Source organism: Canis lupus, chromosome 26, assembly GCF_011100685.1.
Source record: "Canis lupus familiaris isolate Mischka breed German Shepherd chromosome 26, alternate assembly UU_Cfam_GSD_1.0, whole genome shotgun sequence".
NCBI lineage: Eukaryota > Metazoa > Chordata > Mammalia > Carnivora > Canidae > Canis > Canis lupus.
In genome coordinates this window covers 12,925,001-12,947,615 of record NC_049247.1, presented here as the reverse complement: position 1 = coordinate 12,947,615, position 22,615 = coordinate 12,925,001, and the positions used below count along the sequence as shown (strand labels likewise).

General features: G+C 42.4%; 1 long non-coding RNA gene across 1 annotated transcript in view; it reads left to right on the top strand.

Annotated features, from left to right (window-relative positions):
• The window catches only part of LOC119866161, a 65,214-nt gene that overhangs the window by 33,164 nt on the left and 9,435 nt on the right, over positions 1 to 22,615 (top strand). Inside the window, exon 4 of the long non-coding RNA XR_005379204.1 lies at positions 6,968 to 7,026. This is a non-coding gene — a long non-coding RNA (uncharacterized LOC119866161). The remainder of the gene's footprint in view (positions 1 to 6,967; positions 7,027 to 22,615) is intronic.

Genomic DNA, 22,615 nt, shown 5'->3' with positions numbered 1-22,615 from the left:
TCTGAGGTCATCACTCCATTGTCAGGGAAGCCTTCAAGGACACACTCATTATGAAAAGTTCCTTTGAAGGATCTGCTAGGTGGGCTCAGGGGAGATAGCATCATGAAATTGCAAAGGAGGACCCAATCAATGGTGTATGCCCTTTCCCTCCAAAGTTTCCATGCAACCCGTCACTGTTGTGCATGCTTTTCTTTCCTCATGTCTAACAATGAAAACCGTCTCACACTGAATCCACAGGGTTGTATATAAATTTTGTATGTGCAGTTCCTTGGTGTCACTTTTGTTTCCTTTTCAAGTTATAGCACGAAACACTACTTTATAAAATATTCTGTAGCAATGATCCCTTAGATGTTCTCCATGAGATTTGATCCAAAGGAGAAACCGTCTTTCTAGTGGTGTTGGGTTTATCCACCCATCATCTCATTGCCCCTGCTCTACCCTTTCTTCCTCCTCTCACACCATTCCTCTCCAGGGTGGTTGTTTGCTCCTCTCAGTTGCTGGAACTCATCCCATTCTTTGCACATTCTGTTCCCTCAGCCTGGAACAGTCTTCTCCTATCCATGGGAGAGTAGGCTTCTCATGGCCACTCTCATCATCTCGCAGGCATCTCTGCAGATAACTTGTCTTCAGAGAAGTTTTCCCCACCAGCTCATCTAGGTAGGGTTTCCCCTACCTCCTTGTTTCCTGTCCCTGAGCCTGGCTCTCACTTTTGTTGCTTTGGGAATAAGAAAAAGGTGAATTTTAAGAGCCACAGAGATCGATTTACAACAATGAAGGCAGAGAGGGATGTAGAACAGCAAGTGGACAGAAGCAGAAAAGAGAGGAAGACAAAGCCAGGGAGAAAGCACAGAAACAGAATGAGCAACAGGGGGCACGAAGAGATGGAAAGTTAGAGAACCCCCCAACACCTACTAGAGAGGGCCAAAGATGAACGTGGCACCCTGCTGAGTGAAATAAGTCAATCTGTTTTCTGAAAGGTATTGCTCCTCTGAAAGTTCGACTTTTTATGATTTACAGGAAAATGAAATGTAAGTCCTCGCGACTGATGGACGAACTGGCTTCGTCTGGAGCTGGGCTTTCCGAGAGGGTAGCTGCTCAGCCCGGGAGGCTGCTCAGATCAAAGGGACGTGTGTTTTAAATGCAAATAAAGCACCAGGCTGGATTTTGAAGATTTAGGGGTGGGGGGGAAGAAGCTGTAACATAGCTCATTGATAACTTTTACATTGATTACATGTTGAAAGTGATAGCATTGAGGGCATATTGAATTAAGTAAAATCAAAATTAACCCTTCCTTCCTCCCTTCCTTCCTTCCTTCCTTCCTTCCTTCCTTCCTTCCTTCCTTCCTTCTCTCTCTCTCTTTCTTTCTCTCTCTTACTTTCTTTTTTTTAATGTGGCTACTAGAAAATTTAAAATAATGGATGTGGTCTGTGTTGTTTTTCTGTTGGCTAGTGCTATTCTAGATCCTCGCCCTGTCCAGGTCCCATGACTGTGGCTGGACATTTATGCACAAGACAGTGAAAAAGACAGAGCAAGTGTCCCTCCCTTCTCTCTGGAGTGAAGCCTCTATTCGTCCCCCTGTCCCTTCCCTACGTCTCCTGTGGTCGGAGGAGCCCCATCTGTGGCTCGTCTAGGTTTGCTCATTAAGTGGCAGTGTGTACAAAGCCCCTTTGAGGCCACCCTTCCTGTCACCCAGCCCGGGGCCTTGGGCGTGGACTATTCAGGGCCAGGCAGCCTTTTCTTGGAAGCGCTGAGCTGCCTCTTGGAACAGCCACTCACCAGGTGATTCTTTGCGGCTCCCAGTTCCTAAGAACTTCTTTCGAAAGCAGAAATGTTTCAAGTGAGTTTGGACAGACAAGTGTATTTACTGGAACAAATATTTTGCTCTTTGTCATCCCTCGATTATATCTGGCTACACTTTTCTCTCTGAACTGAGTCGAGAACGAGTTCATTTAAAGCTTGAAAATATTCATCTTCTCTTTCATTCTGGCCCTGTCTTCCTCTCAACAGCAATGTTCGTGCTTGGCTCAGAGCCTGCTTCTTCCACTTGTGCACACTTTCTCTCCTTGGTTTGTTTTCCAGAACAATTTCGCTTCCCTTTGGCCTGTGTTCGACTCTGGTTTCTATAAATCAGTCTATCTTATGATGATGATGATAATGATGATGATGATGATGATATGGCATGGGGAAGTACTTTCACATAACTTGATCATTTGGTATATGGGATCTTTGAGGTGGGGTTGGGAAAAAGAGCTTTGTGTGCAGTCACCATAGAATGAGTGCTACTCTGGAGTATATTCAGCATGAAGAGCTTTTCCAAATTCATGTCACTTAATATGTCCCATAGCTTCATCAAGCAGATGCCATCCCCTCAGAACAAACTGAGGCTCAGAGCAATGAAATATCTCCCCCCTGCCCCACGGTCTTGCAGCTAGCCAGTGATGGAGCACAGATTTGGGTCTAGGTCTCTGGACTCTAAAGTCTATGCTTTTTGAACTTGGCCACAGCAACTTCTTGCAAGATACATCCATGAAGGCAAGAGATACAAAAGCAAAAATGAACTATTGGGACTTCATCAAGATAAGAATCTTCTACACAGCAAAAGAAACAGTCAACAAAACTAAAAGACAACCTACAGAATGGGAGAAGATATTTGCAAATGACCTATCAGTTAAAGGACTAGTATCCAAGATCTATAAAGAACTTATTAAACTCAACAGCAAAGAAACAAACAATCCAATCATGAAATGGGCAAAAGACATGAAGAGAAATCTCACAGAGGAAGACATAGACATGGCCAACACACACATGAGAACATGCTCCGCATCACTTACCATCAGGGAAATACAAATCCAAACCACAATGAGATACCACCTCACACCAGGGAGAATGGGGAAAATTAACAAGACAGGAAACAACAAATGTTGGAGAGGATGTGGGGAAAGGGGACCCTCTTACACTGCTGGTGGGAATGTGAACTGGTGCAGCCACTCTGGAAAACTGTGTGGAAGTTCCTCAAAGAGTTAAAAATAGATGTGCCCTTCGACCCAGCTGTTGCACTGCTGGGGATTTACCCCAAAGATAAAGATACAGATGCAGTGAAATGCCAGGACACCTGCACCCCAATGTTTCTAGCAGCAATGTCCACAATAGCCAAACTGTGGAAGGAGCCTCGGTGTCCATCGAAAGATGACTGGATAAAGAAGCTGTGGTCTATGTATACAATGGAGTATTACTCAGCCATTAGAAATGACAAATACCCCCTATTTGCTCCGATGTGGATGGACATGGAGGGAATTTTGCTGAGTGAAATAAGTCAATCAGAAAAGGACAAACGTTATATAGTCTCATTCATTTGGGGAATATAAAAATTAGTGAAAGGGAATAAAGGGAAATGAGAGAAAATGAGTGAAAATATCAGTGAGAGTGACAAAACATGAGAGATATCTAACTCTGGGAAATGAACAAGGAGTAGTGGAAGGGGAGGTGGGCGGGGGGGGTTGGGGTGACTGGGTGATGGGCATGAGGGGGGCACTTGGTGGGATGAGCACTGGGTGTTATGCTATATGTTGGCAAATTGAACTCCAATAAAAAATTTTAAAAAAATAAAGCAAATAATTTAAATATGAAAAATAAATAAATAAAGTCTGTGCTTTTAACAATTCATGTCCTCCATGTGTTCATACCAGGACCACAAGTAAGGACACGGTAGCACAAAGAGTTTAAGACTTGTAATTGTTCAGGTTCAGGTGTTAGCAAACCCAACTGAAATTGGATTTCACACAAAAGGAAATGCAATATAACTGAAAGCTTGACAATGTGGGTGAGGGGGTTCAGGCAAGTGTTGATCTAGGAGCTCAGTGTTTTTAAAGAATGTGATCTTACCGTTTTAAATTTCTCAGTCACTCAGCAAACACTCATTAGTACTGACTGCTAACCCAACACTGTGCTAGATTCTGGATATGGATAAGATCTGGTCCCAGCCAGGGAGGCCTCGGCTCCTAAAGAGTCTGATAGTTGGAACAAAATCCCAATAGAGCTTGGTATCTGTTCTCTCTCTCTCTCTCTCTCTCTCTCTCTCTCTCTCGCCCTGTTTTAGATACTTTAACACTACATTACAGATACAATTGAGTGTTCTGGTGAACCCCTCCATCCTTCCCTAATATGTAGAAGAGATATAAATGGACCTACTCTGGATGCACTGTGTTTAGAAGCTTGTAATCTTATTCATTTGGCCCCTACCAAGTGTTCAGGGTCCCCTCTGCGCTAATGTGGTGGTTTTTGAGGAATTCCATGTGGTTTTCTGTGGTCTATGAAGCAAAATTTTAAAACTAGTTTTTTAATTATTAACTTTTTTATTAGACTATAACGTACATGCAGAAGAAATGCACATATCATAAAGCAGGATTCAGTGAATTTTCACAAAACAATCCTTGGAAACAATACCCAGATCAAGAAATAGAACATTCCAGTCCCTTCCCTGGTCTTGACCATGCCAACAAGAATGGTGTGTTCTGCTTTCAACACCATAGATTACTTTCGCTTGTTTTCTACTGTATCCAAATAGAATCATATAGTGTGTACTCTACTGGGCATAGCATCTTGAATTCGATATTATGTTTGCAAGACTTCTGCTTTAGTTTTCATGGCAGTTTAATAGTTCTTCTTATGACTATCCCATAATTCATTTAATTGATCTTGTATTGTTAGAAGTAATTAGGCTGTTTGTAACTTTTGCTTCAATGTTTTCTTTTTCTTTTTGTTTTATTTATTGGGAATCAATGCATTTGCCCAAAGCAATGATAGAGTATTGATTAGACTGTATAGCTTGGAAGCTTGGAAGCAGCAGAACCAACCCTGGCTTGCTCCAGACAGTGGTGGGTTCATCAGAGATGCTCAGAGAACTGAAAAGAAGGCTGAGGAGTCAGGCGAGAAGACGTGGTGGGCAGTCATGCCATCCTACCAGGTAGTATCTGGCAATACACAGCGACAATCCACCGAAGGGAAATTGGAGTGGGAAGAGGCTGGATGGTCAAAAACCAATGTCCCTTCTGGTGCACCTTTTAACTCTGCAGGAACCTGGGGTTGAAAGAGATGTTTGGGGGAAGAAAGTTCCTCCCAGTAGCCTGGAAACACCATATGGACTGGCTTACCAATTTCTAAGACTGCCCCTGGGTTGTCTCACTGTGGCATGTTCCAGGATGGAGATATTGGGTAGGCAGGATTTCTCAAACTTTTCTTCTCCAGGAACTCCATGTGTATCACAGGAGTGTGACAGGAATCTCAGATGGGCCTGAGGGTATTGTTTTCTATTTGTCTTCAAAACCTTTATTTTGGCTTTATTTTTAAAATATGTGTGAGCTTTGCATTCCACTCCATGTATATCCATAGTTTGTATACCATAAGAATAACTATGTCCTCTAAATTCTCAAATAAGTGGATACTATAGGACCCTGTTACTCAAAGTGTGGTATGTGCACCAGCAGCCTGAGCATCACTTAGGGCCTGTGAGAAGCTCAGAGTCTCAGCATTTTAACACAATCCCTAGTTGATTCACACGCTTATGAAAGTTTGAGTAGCACTGCATTATGATTCATTCATTCATTCTTTCACTCAGCAAACATAGATAAGATGCCCATCACATTTATAGCTCAGCTTAATGCTTGGAGGAAAGGATGACGGTGACAGAAATGATGATGATAAGTGAACACTTAAATAGCCAAGTGTTGGGATGCCTGGGTGGCACAGTAGGTTAAGCGTCCAACTCTTGGTTTCAGCTCAAATTGTGATCTCAGGTTGTGAGATCAAGCCCTGCGTTAGGCTCACACTCAGTGCAGAGTCTGCTTGAGATTCTTTCTCCCTCTCGCCCTCACCCTGCTTACACAGACTCTCTCTAAAATAAATAAATACGTCTTAAAAAGTAGTGAGACATTATTTTAAGCTCCTTATATGTGTTTGCTCATCTAACCATCATCATGAACTGTCCTTGGAGACAAATTCCACCATATTCTCCATTTTACAGATAAGGAAACTGAGGCAGGGAAAATTGGTTAACTTACCCAAGATGATGCATCAGAGCTTAGATTCAAACCCATGAAGCCCAGCTCTGGAGTTCTTGTCTTTCATCATTATGTTCTAGATAAGACAGGGATCTACCCTAGAAGACCATGGCCACTGCCATTGCAGGGTTACTTTTCCCTACAAAATTCCTAGGATCTTCTATCTAAAATACATATCCTGTTCTGAGCTTCGCACATCTAATTGTTTTTCTTCAGTGATTTGTTGGGGACCCAGCTAGGCATTGTTCTGTGGATTCATTCTCTGAGGATGATGACAGCCCACCCTCAACCACTCACACCTCTGCTTTTCTACACAAGCTCCTTCTGCCTGGAGATCCCAGGTCTCCCTCTACCTCTGATCCCTTGATGGGACCTCTTGTGACTTTATGCTCATCCTCATTGCACTGTGTTTTTCTCTTTGGGTCCTCTCATTCTTCTCTTCTTGCCTGGCACTTACTACATCTTTTCAAATACCACCCAAGTCTGTAAACCTCTTGTTAACTTACATGCACATGCACACACCCATGTTCACTCATATGTACATGCAGATGCATGTGCACTTCTAATTCATTCATAGCATCCTACTTACTCACATACTTACACTATTGACACACACACATAACACACATCCATCTATCCAATACACATTCACTGACATACCACTCATTCACATACACACTCAAACATGTATAGAAACACACAACCCTATACACTTTCCTTGACAAATTCACTCAAACACAGATTTGTACACTCACACACACCAGCAGATTCTCTATCATAGACACATATCGGGGCCTTGTTGGCTGCCATTCATAAAGAACTTTGCAATGATGTCAGAGAGGAAAAGTTCAAATGAAAATCAGATCCGGTAATTACAGGATTTTCTACACGCACATTTTTTTTTTTTCCAGGGCTGGACTTGAAAATGAAAGAGGCCCAGGAGATGAGAGCCTTTCCTGGGGGTTGGGAAGTAAGTAAAAAAACCACATTTAAGGGAGTGAGAAAAACTCCCTAAACTGTTCTTAAGAAATGCTTGATGAAGAAGAGAACTGGAGACATAACTTTGTTGTCAACCATTAGGTTTGATGTTTGCGTTGTTGAGTGGTGACATTTTGTGGGTTTTTCAAGGACAAAGCCAAAGTCTTTCCCTTTTAAGGCCTTGTTTCATCTAGGGCAAAACTCTGATTATCATCCAGATCAATTCCTTTTTGCAAACATCTCAAGTATCTAATATGTACTGAACATTGGATAAGCCACTTGGAGTACACAGATAACTAAGGGATGTCTACAATGGTAGGGGAAATAGGTAAGTATAAGCCAGATGAACTAGTTGCAAGGGGTTGAAAACTAGCTGAAGCTAGTAAGGGTGTCTGGCTTCAAACACTGCTGGATCCAGGAGCTCAGAGAGATAGTTATCACATAATCACACTAAAGGGGTGACACTCTCAGATGTGATCACTTGGGCTGCAGGATGGGGAATAGACTGGGACAAGAGTAGAAGCTGGAAGGCCAGTTTCAAAGGGAGGCCACTACAGTGGTCCAGGGAGAAACACATGGTGGCTTGAGCTAGGTGTGAAGCTAGAAATAAGTGAATGGATATGGGAAACAGAGATGAGAAAAAGTGCAAACACTTGGTAGTGGAAGATGGCAGGTGCAGGGGTAAGGAATAGGGAAGTACCAAGAGTAATTTGTAAGTTCCTGACTACCCATCTGGCTAGCTGGCTGAGATAGGTTATTTCTCTTACCTTAGCCAAGAGAGATGGGTATAAAAATTCTGAATTAGAAATCACAGTCTTTTCTTTTTCTTCACTGTTGTAATATAACTGACAAATAAAAATGTAATATATTTAAAACATACAATGTGATGATTTGATACATGGACACATTGTGAAAGGATCCCCACTACTGAGTTAATAAGCACATTCATCACCTCATGTATTACCCCCCCCTTTTTTTGTGGTGAGAACTCTTAAGTTCTACTCTCTTAGTAAATTTCAATTATACAACAGAGCATTATCAAATATAGTCACTGTGTCATATGTTAAATCCTCAGACCTGATTCATCTCATAACTGAAAGTTTGTAACTTTTTAGCCAGTGTCTCTATTTTCCCCACCCCAACCCCTGGCAACCACCATTTTATCCAATATGGGTTCAACTGTTTTTAATTAAAAAGATTTTTTTAGATTCTGCATATTAAGTGAGATCATGCAGTACTTGTCTTTGTCTGGATTCTTTCACTTAGCAGAATGCTTTCCAGGTTCATCCATGTGATTGTAAATGGCAGGATTTTCTTCTTTTCTAAGGCTGAATGATATTTTATTTCAGGTATACACCACATTTTATTTATCCATTCACCCATTGATGTGCATTTAGGTTGTTTCCATGTCTCGGCCATTGTGAATAATGTTGCAATGAACACAGGACATTGGATATCTCTTTGGGAGAGTGACTTCATTTTCTTCCTATATATATGCAGAAGCAGGATTGCTGGATTGTAGGGTGGTTCTATTTTTAATTTTTTGAAGAAACTCCGTATTATTTTCTACAGTGGCTGCACCAGTTTGCACTCCCACCAACAGCACCCCAAGGTCCTCTTTTTTCCACATCCTTACCAACTCGTGGTATTTTCTGTTTCTTGATAACAGCCATCCTAACAGGTGTGATGTGATATCTCACTGTGGTTTTGATTTTCATTTCCCTAATGATGAGTGATATGGAGTACCTTTTCATATATCTAATGGTCATCTTCTTTAGGAAAAAAAATGTCTATTCCAGTCCATTTTGTAATTGGGTTTTTTATTGATTAACTAATTAATTCTTATTTTTGCTACCAAGTTGTAGGAGTTCCTTGTATATTTTGGATATTATCCAATAAGTGGTTGCCAAATATTTTCTCCCATTCTGTAAGTTGTTTTTTCATTTTGTTGGTTATTTCTAAGTGTCCATCCAACCAGGAAGTGTATAATCTCTACATCAGGGGGGCAGTTTTGTTTTATTTTTTCAGGAAATCCCCACAGGAGTCATGAGAGTCAAGGATGAGGGAAATTATGCTAACAGAGTGGTATTAGTCATAGTAGCAACGGTAACAGTGGGAGGCATCATATAGCTGCTAGGAGCACAGGATCTACATACAGCCAGCCTACCTACTTGCATTCAAGTCTCAGTACAGTCTCTTACTAGGTAGTTGACCTTGGGCAAATGACTCTCCTCTCCTGTTGCTTCGCTTCCTCATCTTTAAAATGGGGTGGAGTTGCCAATCTCAGATAATTGTCCCAAAGATTAAATGAGACAATACATGCAAAATGTCTAAACTCACATGTACATATAGTAAGCACTCAATAAAGATGAGTTATAGTCATTATTATCATGTACACCTTTCTCACAGATGGTGTGGTGTGGTGATAGTGGAGGTCACCCTAGCTGCTCATTTTTCTTGACCTTGATATGAAAGACTTTTGCATTTCCCTGCCACTTGGAATTAGGAATAACCATGGCCAAATGATTTACTTTGGCCACAACATGTAAGTAGAAATGATGTGTCACTTCTCAGTGGAAGTTTTATTTCATATATTATTATTTCTAAGTATGTATGTATATATGTATGCATGTATGTATGTATTTATTTATTTATTTATTTATTTGAGAGAGAGAGTAAGTAGAAGAAGGGAGAGGGACAAGCAGACTCCGAACTGAGCAAGGAGCCCTATATGGGGCTTGATCCCATGACACTGAGATCATGACCTGAGCCAGAATCAAGAGTTGGATGCTTAATCAACTGGGTCACCCAGGAACTCCTAGGTGGAAGTTTAAAGCCAGTACGCAAATTATCACATCTATCGTCCTCTCTGACGTGGTGACCTGCAAGATTCTGGATGTTGGCTACTTTGTCAGTCCAGTACCAGAATGAGAACATAAGGAACAGAGTCCTCAGCTGACCTGTGATAAAAAATATCCTGTGAATGGAAAATAAAGCTTGGCTGTTTTAAGGTCCTGAAACTGGGGCCTGTTTGTTACTGCAGCAAAATCCATCCTATCTTGACTGACAAAATGATGGGCACTAGAAACCAAACCATAGGAACCTTTGTTCTTCAAATAAATATTTCAGAGGTTCATACCTCCATCACATTTTACAATTATCCTATTATATAGGTCCAAATAAAGATGAGGGGGGAAACTTCCTTAGCTTTTGGAAAGAAATTCTACTTAGCTTTGAAATACTCTGAAGTGGATTCTTACTGAAAAAAAAAAAACTGGGCTTGATGGAAAGTGCACAGCTTTCATATATAATGAAAATGGAAGTGGGTATCACAGCATATGTGAAAAGGAAATTTATGAAAACCACAGAATGTTTTAAGAGGTTAAAGGTAAAAGCAAATGGGCTTATTATGTATCAGTTAAATAAACGTGGGCTTCTTGAACCAGAATGGGAGAAGATCTGGTCATCATCCAACTTTTTAGAGATATATTTAAAATATGACATTAGGTGCATGTGGAGGTTTTGCTTCTGTCACCATCCTAAACATAATGTCTAAGAGCAGAGACTTACTTAGAGACCAGACCGAGAAACAAATGTCTCAGAAAATTGAAATCAAACCCAGGATTCCAGGAGGGTTTGTGGATCTTAAAAAACTAGGGATTTAATCCTAATCACGATCTATGAGGTCTTTCTTCCCTCTCAATTTCAGAAATGTACTTAATGCTGCACATATTTACTACAGGCCTTGGAGATGATGTCTTTTGGGCATGAGACACTCCCAATCCTCTTTCTTGACAGAAAGTATTTTGGGGTGTGTGATTAACATAGGAATTAATTTCTAGGCTTTTGTGGCTTGGTTGCTGATGTCATCTGGTAACAGTGGAACAGATTCACAGTCTGCCGGGCACTCATGTAGGCTTGGCTGTGTTTTGCATGCCATGTCAGTGGGAATATGATTTCCTGGAGTACATGTATGCAGAGCCATGGTATTAAGTGACCATAATAGTAAAGAGCCCTGCTTTGGCAAGGGACACTTTGATTAATAAAGGCTTACATATCCTGTCTCTGTAACTAGATTCTTAGGGTAGAAGCCACGCAGTTTTTGTGAGAAGGCAGATCTGAGTTTAAATCCTGTTTTTACCACTTCCTAGGGAGGTGAACTTTAACCTCATGAGTGTCAGCTTCCTCATATGCAAAATGAAGAAAATGATGAAACCAATCTCCTGAGGTTTCTTGTCGGGATTCAAATCCATTAGCTCAGTTTCTGATAAATAATAAGAGGACAATATAACATATATTTACATTCTGTATACACCGTAGGGAGATGCAAAGAGCCTTGCAACACAAGTCCCAGCTTCAAACCCAAGTTTGGTTGCTGATTAGCTTGGAGGGGTCACTCCAGTCTTACCTTGGTGGTCTTTAAAAATGTGCTTTGTGACACCAGTCTTTGGTCTGTCCCTGCTTGGGTTTGTGGTATAAGGTGATCATCTAGGTGATATCCTAAATATTTATCAATCCGTGTAGCATGGGGATGGACCAACTGGAACAGATGTTGGACAGATGCTGGCTTGAGCAAGTAGGATGGCCACTCTGAATATCTGCCCTGGGTGAAGGCATTCTGTAAAACATGAGACATGGCCCAGATGCAAAGGATCCATCCCTATTGTAGTTAATCCATGGGTAAAGTGAAGATGGACATGGTTTCTACAAATAATAGATATCTTGTAATATGGGCACCTCAGAAAGGGCTGAGTCAATCAAGACTCTCAGTCGAAAGCAACAGAATTCTGACTCAGTGGGATAAAGTGAAAAGGAACTTGTAAGCTTAACTTACTGGAAAAAAAAATCAGTTGGTAGATTTGAATTTAGGTGTGGCTGCATCCAAAGGCTCAAATGATAGATTAGAAGCTTAGTTTTATACTATTTACTCTTCATTCCTTCTTCCCTTTGCATGGACTCCAACCTTGGGTAGGTTTTCCCTTCATATTACCCTGACAAGATGGCACCAACACTGCCAGGTTCATATACTATTCTCCTAGCTTGAAGTACACCAGAAAGGGAGCTCCTCTTTTCCCAATAGACCCCCCCAAAAAAAGACCTAGAATTACTTCCTTTACTGCCTATCAATTGTCACTTGCCCATCTCTGAACCAATCCCTATCTATTGGGATGCATGGCTTTGCTTGGCAGTGTCTGCTTCACATGTGTACTGCAGAGGTGAGAGTCTTTAACCACATGGACTGGGGGGAGAGGTACATTCCCACTGAAGGGACAAGTGGATACCAACCAAGCTAAAGCAACAGCTGTCCATTACCTTGGTGTAATGCAAAGGAGTTAGGGAACTACAAGATTGTATTGTCCTTTTCAGTCTTGGCCATTCCCCATTCGTCATGAATCCATGGCCCTCAGATTAAAACAAAGACTGTTGTGTCTGAATTCCTTCCTCTAAGAATTCAGCTAGTCTACAAGGCTCTGCTTCCATTCATTAATACATGAGAACATGGATTTGTCATCCCACTTCCTTCTTGACCACAGAGGACAGCCTGGAGAAGATGCTTCAGGGTCGGGCATTGGTGGGATGTGGTGGCTGATGTCATATGGGTTTGACCTGCTCTTTAAGACTGCATTTGCAAAGCTTTGGAATCATAAAGGAAAGGAAAAACCACAACGTGATCATCCAGGCATTTCTTTCTTGCCTCTTATTTTTCCTCAAAGCTGTGGTACTTCGAGGGAAATTTAATCCTTATGTTTCTGTTTAATTTGTAGTATACTTAGGTCATCAAAATGGAGCCTATAAAGAGCCATTTGATGTCCAGGAAGAATTATGAGCTTGTATATAAGCATCTTAAAATGTGTGTGTGCTCATGCATGTGTGTGTGAGTGAATGTGTGTATGTACGTTAGCGCTTGAGATTTACCTCTTCAAAGCTCTGTGTTCCATTAGGTATGAACTCATCAGAAAATCAAGTTCAAGCCTCAAAGGTAGATAGAAAGATGTATAGAGAGACTTTACTTCTTTTCTTTTTCAGAACTACATAAAGAATAATAGAAGCATTATGCATGCTTCCTTAGGCCAGACAATCAAAGGTTGGGTGTCACTTCCAATGACAATTTTGGGTAGAGTTTTCTAGATTCATTGTCTGTATTTTCTCACCTCCCACTCTTAACTCTCTCCAGTCCAGCTTACATCCCCACTTTTCCACCCATGCCCATCTCCATACTGTCCTTGAACACCTCCATGACATTGCTAAGTAAAATGGGTTATGCCCATCATACTTGACCATCCAATGGATAGTTTTCTTTCTCAGGTGATGTTACCTCTCAGCAGCATATGACATGAACAAATGCACTTCTCTCTTGATACAGCTCCTCATTTGGTTTGAATAATTTCATGATTTCCCACTAAACTCCTGATTTACCTGACCTCTCTGCTCACTGCTCCTCCATCACCCTTGCCTTATCCTCCTCCTCAACACTGCCTTTAGGTATTGGAGGTCCTCTGGCCTCAGTCCCTATATTCTCTCCTGAGGTGACTTCATCCACTCCTGTGGATTCAAAGCCATCTCTGTACTAGTGGTTCCTAAATTTATATCTGTCTCCCAGGCAGCTGCTTTGAGCTCCAGGGAATATAACCAAATGGCTCTACACATGTCCACATGGGTATCTCAAAGGCACAAGAGCCATAGCACATTTAGGATTGAAGTCATCACCTTCGATCCTGATCCTCTCAGTCTGTTTGTTCCTTGGTGTTCTTGCCTTCGTGGAAGACACATTTTAGAATCTTATTCTTTTGTCCGTCTTTCATCGCCACCTTAGTCCTAGTTACCACCATTTACCACCAGCACCATTACCACCATTTCATGTCCAGGGTGTTCCATTCTCATGCTTTCTCTGCAGGTATGGCTGTCTTTTAAAGCACTAATGATGGGGGCACATGGGTGGCTCAGTGGTTGGTTGAGCCTTCAGCTCAGGGCATGGTCCTGGAGTGCCAGGATTGAGTAGCACATCAGGCTCCTCTCAAGGACCCTACTTCTCCCTCTGCCTATGTCTTGGCCTCTCTCTCTCTGTGTCTCTCATGAACAAATGAATAAAATCTTAAAAAAAAAATAAAGCACTAATGACATCTTGACATGCCGCCTCTCATGGAAGAGCTGTCAATGGTTTCCCATTGTGCTTAGGACAAAAATGAAGATCTTTCACAGTGTTTACCCTGTCCCCTTTGCATCCTGGGCTGCAGCCATTCTGGGTTCTTTTCCTTAAAATTGCCATCCTCTTCCTACAATGGGCATTTTGCACGTGCTGTTCCATCTGTCTAGAATCCTCCTCCCCCGCCCCCCGCCATGTACCTAGGTAACTCCTAGTCATCATTCTGACCTTATTGTAAGGGTCACCACTCTGGGGAAATGTCCCTTGACCTTATGTCCTAGGGCAGATGACTCTGTTTTCTGTATCCATAAAATTGTGCTCCTTTCCCTTTGAACATTTATCTTGGCTTACAATTATATTTTAATATATATGTATGAAATATGTTATCTCATATAGGACACTTGTATTTGAGGTATTAGATCATATCTTGATTTAATATTACATATAGAGAACATATTTTCATATATAACATATATATGTTAATATTTCTCATTAGACTTCGAGAACAGAAATCATGCTTGTCTTAATAGTCACTATATTTTCAGTATAGCACATTTTGGGACATATAATAGGTATTTCAAATTAGTTGAGGTTCATCAGTCTGGTGGCTTTGAAAATGCACCACTCAGATCTCCTGCTATGGGACATATTGGCTGATGGCCCCAGTTGCCTTCCCTCTGAATCCATCACCACATTTGCATAGAGATCATGCTTCCCCTGGACTGTTTCAGCCAGTAACAGCCCTTTCAAGGGAAAATGATGAAGGTCTATTCCTGTGGAATGTGTGACTCCTCTAATAGGAGGTTTGAGGACTTGTCATTGGCCTGGCCAAAATATATTGGAAATGAGCTGCAGTCCAAGACTCTTCTTATCTCATTCTGCTCCCTTTGTTCTCTCTTTGTTTCCATGGGTGTGAGACCTGCATCATGGTCTGAAGAATCATTGATTTTTCCTGCTCCCTCTCCTTCCTTTTTCAGGCATTTCCCTAGTAAATCTCTTGCAGGTCTACTCTTATTATAGTGTCTACATTTTTGGAGGACCCAAATGAACACAGTTCATACCAAGAGTGATCCAAGAAAGCAGACCGTAAGATGAGGATTTGGGATTGGCCCTCTCACAGCCTAGAAGACAAAGAGGACTCCCTCTCAAGAGGGATGTGAGTCACCGATAGTCCTTGATGCAAGGTGGCAGTCCAATAGCTGAAGATTTCACATGTGGTGACCAATATACCAGTGGAGGAGACATCATTGGAGATTTGAAAGATATGGAGGGGCAATGCTTTCTACAACAGTGGAGTTGGGTGGTTACTGAGTTACACTGATGCTCTGAAAAGGAATAATGAGAATCTGACTGTCAGTAACAAACAGTTGAAGGCTAAGTGTGAGAGTCAAGGAGTCCTTTTGGTACCTTACAAGGAGGACTGTATTTCCTGCAGTGTTTGAGAAAACCTAACCAGATATCAGACTAAGATTCTGGTAGAGTAGCAGAGCCCCAGAAAGGTTTCAGTGCTCAGCTGTGGCAAATCTTTTCCAATAATACCAGGGTCACCACTGGGAAGATCTAGGTTTCTGACATATGGGAGAGAGACATCTAGATGGATGTCCCTGAATATTTAGGCTCTCTAGACTTTGAATCCCCAGAGCTTGAAGAGTTGGCTGGCCCCTTTCTAGGAAGTGCCTGAAATTCCTCCAGGCTGGAAGATGCAGACATCTTGCCCTTGCATGATGTCTGCCACTGTCTCCTTCCCTAAACTTCTTCAAAATGGAGATGAAGCTGGGACCCTTATTTCACCTGCTCAGCTACTATGGGCAGGTCTCGGGGCTCAGAGGCCTGGGGGAATAGATGTCCCATCCCCACCCGAGCAGTGTTACTCACCTACCTCCTCTCCTGAATGACAGGTCAATAGTGAGGGTTCAGACCCAGCATAGCCTGGGGAGAATAATGGAGGAAGAACTCAAGCTTGGTTATGGGTGAGTAGGTGAGAAAACAAAGAACTGGAAAGATTAGGTGATGTGTCAAAATCATCAAAATGTGTGTTAGAGTTGACTTTTACTTAACTATAATATAAATCACAAAGACGGCTCTTCCTTTTACCTGGTTAGTTGCAGTGCTAAAGAGTAACTCAGAGTATATAATCCCAGCTGTCCTGGTCATCACTGTCATCATTACCAAGTCATGTTTGGCACTAGAATGCTAACTTACCTATTGAAAGAGCAGTCTGTATCAAGCCCTGTGATAAGCATTAGAACTGGCTTCATGCTTACTGCTTACAACAGCCCTGTGGGTTGTATGTGAATACTCTCTCCAGCTTCAGAAATGGAAATTGGGAATTAGAGACAAAGCATTTGCCCAACCCCACCGTGTTGACAGGCAGCAGAACGAAGATGAAACTGAAAGTCTGCCACTGGGGGTTGGAATTCTTGCCCGTGATGCTACTTCTATGAACAGACTGGAATTCTAATAAGCCCACAATATTTCAGATACTCTGTTTTTAAATTAAACCTAGCAGGAGAAAAATGACCGAATCCTTTTCCCACTCCACAAATACAAACATAGCCAAGTACCTGTCAAACATTGGAAGTGTAGCCCTAACAGCCTCCCCAGCCCTCTGGTTTGACGGGATGGGCCTACCAATACTCCCATTGTTTTAGTTGGAGAAACTGAGTCTCAGGCCCCTTGAGGAGCCTGTGGGTGTTGTTGGGGCCATCACTCAGGCCTGAGGCGTCTCTGTCAGGGTTTTATTGAGCAGAGCTGCCTGCCGCCATATGCATTTAAATAATGAACAAGGATCAATACCTGTCTCTGTTCTTGTCCACATTCCCTTGATGATGGCTCAAGAACAGGAGGCCAGATTCACCACGAAACTTCAGCCTGCAGTGGAAGCTCATTATAGCCTTGCTGGAGCTAAATTTTCCTCATTGAGAACCACGAGAGACATTAAAAGGGATGATAGGAGAGGTCAGAGGGAATTCACCGGGATCTAAATCTTGAATGCCAGTGAGCTAATGCGGCTAGTTTCCATAAACAGACATCCATCCATCAACAAATGTTTATTCAATAGTCAACATCAACCCAGCTATGAGGCAGGATAGCCCAGTAGTTAAAGCGTGCTCTGGATCCAGGCAGATCTGAGGTCAAATTCCATTTCTGCCATTTACCAGCTGTGGGAATTTGGGCAGGTCCTTTTGCTTTCATCTTTTCTCCTCTCTCTTCGTTCTTCACAAATTTATGTAGGTATAGCCCAGAAAAAGTAGTGTTTATAGTGCATAATGTTCAGTGATTACATTATATATATGTAATATATATATCACATTCGTGTGTATAACCACTATTCAGATCAGGAGATAGCACCCCATAATATTCCCTCATGCTGCTTCCAGACCTATTCTCCCACCAAGAGGCAATCATTACCCTGACTTCCATCTTCCATTGGTTAGTCTTTGAAATTCTCGTACACGGCGCTACACAGAATAGACTCTTCTAGATGTGGTTCATTTTACTCAGTACAATATCTGTGAGTTTCATCTGTGTTGCTGTGCGTGTGTAGCAATAGTTTATCTCCTATTTCGACAGGGTATTCCATTGTATGAATATAGCACCACGTACTCATTCATTCTTCTGTTGATATGTGTTTGTAAATAAACATGTTAGGAACATTTCTGTGCTTTTCTTGTGACATGTGCTGTCACTTCTCCTGGGGACATAGCGAGGAGTGGAGTGGATAGGCCATTTTGCTTCTGTGTTTGGAGCTTCAGTTTCCTTATTTAATCTTCTTAGATTAAATGAGGTACGTGGCCTAACGTATATTAATCACTCCGTAATTGTAAGAATTATTCTCATTACGGGTTTTCATGCGACAAGCTTGGAGTATCCTCTTTTGACCTAACTGCTTCTCAGAAACAGTGAGAATTCTTTGATCCAGGACCCAGAGTGACTGTGAGGTTGGTTTGAGCAGCCAGGTGTTTGTGTGGGTTCTGCATGGAAAGTTGAGGTATGGCTTCACTTCCCTCACTTCCCACCTGCCCAAGGCCACAGTGGGTTCCTCCCACCCATTCTCACTAAGGGAGCACTTCTTCACCATTGACTTTATTTCATCAGATCACAGAGAGAGCCAATGCTTTGCTACCTCCCTTCAGCCAGCTAGGGCAACAGACCATGGTCTCCAAAGATGAGTTCTTTTTGTAGCTTTGTTTTCTTTTTTGAAATCGCTGCCCTAAAACAATACGTAGATTAGCCAAGTAAGATTCTAAAAGAATCAAGACACTGATGCCAAAGGAATTTGGAGTGTCCTCTTGGCCTCAACAGCTAAGAACAGGGCACGTGAGAGTCCCTGGGACCTTCCCTCCCCGCCGGGCCATGGCCATGCCCTTGAGTCTACATGAGCAGAAACTCGGGCAGACCTAAACGGATTGTGGTTGGAGTCAGAAGACAGCCTCGGAGATGTAATAAATCAAGGACGATTGTAAAGGTGCTTTGTGTTCTAGGATGTTGAAACATCTCTCTCTGCCTAATGGAACCTTCCCCAAGGCGCTATTAACTGTAGGCATAGGTTAACATGAAGAACCACTCTCTGCCCCATCCCCTTTTTCTTCTGCAAATAATGGAATAATATTTCATCTCCAAAAATAGCCTGTTGGGCTTGGAACATGTTCCTTTTCCCTCCCAGGGCTCCACGGGATTATTGGATTATGAAGCAAAGGGTTTTTTCAGGCTTGTTGGCATGGCTACCTGGTGTCAGAGGACAGAATGCCAATGTTAGCTGAAGTGCATGGACTCTCTCAGCTTTAATAGTATCAGACACCAAAGTTCCAGGCACTGTGCTGGGTGTGTTTGTGGTCTCAACTTATCCTTCCAATGACCTTATTATAAAACAAAGTCTCCCTTTCCCCTTTTCACTTTGACATAAAGAAGCAAGTGGGTCATCACCCTAGACCATGCAGTAGGAAGAAGGTAGGTGAGAATTCCACAGGCCATGCCTTCCATAGGGAAAATATGTCATTGGCAAATGGTGGTTACCATGGCTGAAGTTTAAATTTGGGATTCCTGAGATTTCCCACTGATATCTACTTACTTTCCTAAAAAGAACTATATGGTGCCCCTTCCATCTAAGCCAATGTCTGACAAAATCGAAGCTTGGTAGCTGTGGCCAAACTAACCTTCACCCAGCACTCCGCAAAATAAAATGGTGCTTCCCCCAGCCTGCTTTGTGTGTTCCTTCCCAGATGAAGAATTGACCTCTTCTCCTGATTTCCCACTTGATGGTAGAGATCTATTGCTTTGACCATCCTGCCTTCTGGACAGCCCTTCTCTGCTCCGTGCAGGAGCAGGAAATACGACAGCTTTTAGTACCAAAAAGGTATTTACACACTGTTGTAGTAATATTGTATCTATTTATAAAATGGACTTCTCCAAAAGCAAATTAAAATAGGTTCCTCAGGTGACCCAAAATGAAAACCACTATTTCCATGTTTCGTTAAATCAAACTACAGAATGCAATTAAAAATATTTTACATTAAAATCTTGGCTTTGTATGTCTTTTAGAAGGTTAATACCTGGGGATGGAAATTACTAGTGATTTCTGGTTTTGTTTTTATTTCTCAAACCATTAGACCATGCAATACATATAAAAATAGAATTATAAACACATTTATGTCCAGAAGTCACTCTATTCCACAGTATATTAGAACACATTGACATTTTCCATATCATATTCTTTTATCTTAAATTTTACAGTATATTAAGCTCATAAAAGACTTCAAAGACTCCTTCCCTATTCGGCCTGGCTATTTAGGGCATCTCTATCCCCTTGGATGTGGTGGATTGATTCAGGGCAAACATGTGAGTCCTCTGCTGAGATTGGGGGAATTCTGGGATGCAGTGGGTTTCCCTTCTTTAGAAATTATGAGCTTCTCTAGGAATAATCTAAGCCTGGTGTTGTTAAGAGCCATCTTTTGTTTTATGTCAATTAGACCCAGAAGAAATGTGAAAGTAATGGAGGAGGAAAGAAGGTACGAGAGATGGAGACAGAGAGACAGAGATAGAAAAAGACAGAGAGGAATCTAAGGAAATATTCTAATAGAACTTTGGGTTCAGCTAGGCCTAAAGCTTCTCTCTTGGTTATCTGGGGCACCCACGGAGATGTGCCGCTCAAGTCTCTCCTCTGTGAGTATCAAGTTGGAAGCCTCAAACGTGTGCAACTTGGGTTCCTTTGTCCTTCAGAAGTATCTACTCCTTCAGAGTAGATCTCCTGACTGTCTGACCCTGTCTTGGCTTCTGTTTTCTGTAGGAACAGGGAAAAACACACCAACCAGTACATTCCATTTTTGCTTAAGCTCATTTGAATTGGCTCTCTGTCATTTGCAACCCAAGGAATCCTATTACAGAAGTGGGATTGAGTATGTAAAGCTGCTTGGGAAGCCATAGGTCCTGCAGAGCTATTGGTTACACTTACTATTATTCTCGAGATTGTCTACGAGAGTTATATGACAAGAAGTTAAGAGTAACTCCTCTACAGGGGGCCTTGTGCCTCCCTAGGAAAGTCTAGAGGGTGGAAAAGCCATGGAGGGTAGTGAGATGGTGGATGGGGCTCAACACACAGTTCAGTATTTCCTGGGACCATCTAGACGGTTGATGTTTAAATCCAAGTCTCTCATCCTGTGTCCATCCTGGAGTTGAAATCCGAGTTTTTTGGCAATTGGTGCTTGGATAGCTCTCAGGCACTGGTGGTGCTTGGAGAGCTCTCAGCCACTGGGAATTCTACTGGTCTAAAGGGGCAGCATATCATTCTTCCCCAGCCCTCTATTTTTCCCCTATGTAATGTTCCTCAGCTTAAGGAATGCCCTACAGTGAATCCAGTAGTTTAGGACAAAAATCTGGGAATCATTCTTGGTTCCTTCCTCTCCTCCCTCCCTCCCCATTTCATCAATCGCAATTTCCCCTTTATGAAAAGACTCATTACCTTCTTTCCTGCCCCCTAAGTAAGGCACAGAGCGCATTAGCCTCTGCCTGCCCCGTGGAAGTTACTCCCAAACATTAACTGTTCATTTCCATTCCCATTACCCCCAAATCTGGCATCATATAGACTTTCATAAGTCAATAATCAGCTTTTAAAAAATTACTAAGAGATTGTTTGTTTTAATGAAATTCAGAAGGTGGCTTATCCCCCCATGTTCTCTCAGGAAGAGACCCCCCTTCCTCTCTTACCCAGAACAAAAGGAACAACGCTTGGAGAGAAATCAACTTCACATGCCCGAGCACTGCTTCGTCAACCTTGGAAGGTCACAAGCAATGTAATTCTAAAACTCACCAGGAGACTGGCATTGGGTCACCAACTGAGTCTTTTGCCAAATTAAGTAGGATTTTATTTTATCTTATTTTATTTATTAAAAAGATTTAATTTGTTTATTCACGAGAGACAGAGAGAGGCAGAGACACAGGCAGAGGGAGAAGGAGGCTCCCTGCAGGGAGCCCGAGGTGGGACTTGATCCCAGGACCCAGAGATCACACCCTGAGCCAAAGGCAGATGGTCAACCACTGAGCCACCCAGGTGCCCCTTAAGTAGGATTTTCAACACCGCTGTCTGCAAGAGCTAGCTGTCTGCAAGCTGTAAATGTGCACCTTGGTCAAAATGGTGACTGTAAAGTTTCAGTCCTGAGGTCGAGTTGCTTTGGTAGAAAGATCCGTCCAGACTTTCAGTCCTCTTCTACCCCCATCACAGTCCAGCTTGGTGCCGCACGGGTCGCTTAACCTCTTATGCCCTCTGTCCTTTCCCTTTTGCATCCTCCTTCCTGGCGGCTGTATTTCCCTCCCTTTCTCTGATTTTGGCATCAGAAAGGTTTCCTCCTACCCTCTCCTCTGATTGTCCAGGAAATAGAAGCCTGTCGTCCAGAGGCCAAGGATCAGTGGACCCGGGGCACCTGAACTGCCTGACATCCTTTTGCTGGCAGAAGAAGGAGAGGAGAGGCTGGCAAGCACTGGCCACTCAGGGCCCGTGCAAAAGAGGCAATCTTTTCAAAACAGTAGGTATAGAAAAAACAGGATCTTTAGAATAAAGGACAATCCTGGGTATTGACTCCATTCTCCTCTGTGAACAGCTAGTGACATTTCCTTTCCTTTTCAGTTTGTCATCGGCTGGTGCAAGCCTAGGGGTCCTCTAGTTAGCTTCCTCCAGGTGATTTTTGCCTCTCTTTCCAGGCACCCCAAACCCCCAGAGAACAAAACCCTTCCAAAGCCACTGAATGACTTTCCTCTTTGTGGGAGGCAGGGAGGCAAGCGGCTCAGACTCGGTCTGTCTCCCCTTCTTGTTCCATCACTCATCTGTACTGGAGCTCCGGGGGAGCCCTTGGTCATAGGAGGATCCCCACCATGTGTATAGGAACCGTGTAGGGAAACGAGAAGTCCACTTCTCTGAGGGGTTTCCTGACCCAAAGACAGAACA